Source organism: Acyrthosiphon pisum, chromosome A1 (genome assembly GCF_005508785.2).
Source record: "Acyrthosiphon pisum isolate AL4f chromosome A1, pea_aphid_22Mar2018_4r6ur, whole genome shotgun sequence".
NCBI classification, from domain to species: Eukaryota; Metazoa; Arthropoda; class Insecta; order Hemiptera; family Aphididae; genus Acyrthosiphon; species Acyrthosiphon pisum.
The window spans coordinates 8,436,708-8,438,549 of NC_042494.1; positions in this window are offsets into that span (position 1 = coordinate 8,436,708).

Consider the following 1,842-nt stretch of genomic DNA (forward strand, 5'->3'; position numbering starts at 1 on the left):
GATCAGGCAAATGACCTCCTTAAACAATTTGGCAATAGTCAAATTGCAAATACGCAAACACAACAAAAGGTTAAAGGGTTAATCATATAAGAAAATAACCGAGTAGTTATTCGCGAGTCATATTTTCTAAACACATAAATTACGTATCTATTGATAGGATATGGGGATTGCCAATGCCACGAGTAGATATGCGTATATATGTATATATACGCAACCTATAGACCAGGATGTAATAACTGATAAATATTTAGTAATTTGCAGAAGAGATTACTCCTATAGGTTCACCAAATCCGTTAGAGACAAGATAGCGTATCGATAGGCAGGGGGAGCAGGGACTCGAATATAAAAGGGAGCCTGAAACAGCCTGTATTCAGACGTGTCTACTCCAGAGCACAACAAGCACCTTCACGTCACTCTGTGTAGTAACTTGTCATTTGGACTTAGACAAAATTACTGAAGAACATTTAAATAAACTACAAAGTATCTTTTCATCTGTCTACATTTATTTATAAACTACCCTGTCAACATCTTCATCATCAACACAAGTGGTCTCGCTTCCTGCAAAATCATAATATACTCGTAGTTAACGGCTATCAGAATATAACAACAACGAGAATATTACAAACTGTTAGCGTGTTGTCAAAATAAAACTCTTTATCGGTGTCAAATTTCAATTTTAGTTGAGCTATATTATAAATTACAGTTCATAACTTCCCGAATCCCCGAGTGTTGGTATAACGGTAACGTTTTAAATAAAAAGTATTGATAAATTTCCTTTGAGCCAACATTTGTATATGATTATATAGAATTAATAATAGTGGTTTGAATGGTTTCCTCTGCTTTAATAAACAATAAGGCATAGTTAATTTTTTGTTTGATGTCTGTTGTTATACGTGATAAATAATAATTAGCGTTGCAATTTTGTGATCTCACTCAATAAATAATCTTATAATCGTATGTCTTCAATAATTATTGTGAACGCCACTTTATATGTTGACTCAAAGCTTAACACACTTTATTATATGTCCTAAATGTTAAAAAAGTGTATTGTTAGAGGACGTGATGCCCGTATTTGTTGTCTTCGTCTTATATTCACATAACCTAATACATAAACTATATGATTTTTTTATTTTTAACGTTAAAGTACATTAACCTATTATCAATAGATAAGAAAATTACCAGTGTTCTACTTTAGGTTTTTTCAATATTTATATTGCATCGTGCCAACGTGGGATGTAAGAATGGTTAAAACTTAAAATTCAATAAATGTTATAGGTATTGTGTATGTTTACAATGTCTTAACGATTCGCTTTAAGATTAAAATATCGAAAAATCTTGCAACAAGACACAGAAAAGTATGTATTTTTACTTTAATTTAAGCAAGTAAGTGGGTGTTGTTCTACTGTACAGTGGGTTACAAGTGGGTCACTGTAATGGATGGTGTTTTTGAATTCAATGATATAATATCAATGTATACGAAAAAAAATTATGAGCGGAGATGGTTTGTCAGCCTAGGGTATTTTATATTATATTTATATCGTTATTATTAATACGGTAGCAAGTAGAATTAATATTATTTGTATATAATGGTATACTTTAGAAGTTTTAAGCACCCATGAATAATATTTTTAAATTATAACACAAAACTAAAATCATTTATCTTCGTTTAAACATCTATAATTTCGTCCAAACTTGAATTTCAAATCATTATTAAAAAAATTGTGTTTATATATTTTTTAGAATTTTCGTTATAGTATGAACTATTTACGTGGAACCTTATTTTAAATGTTTAATCCTTAGCAATACAAATTGAACCTTTTATTAATTTTTAATTGGAACACT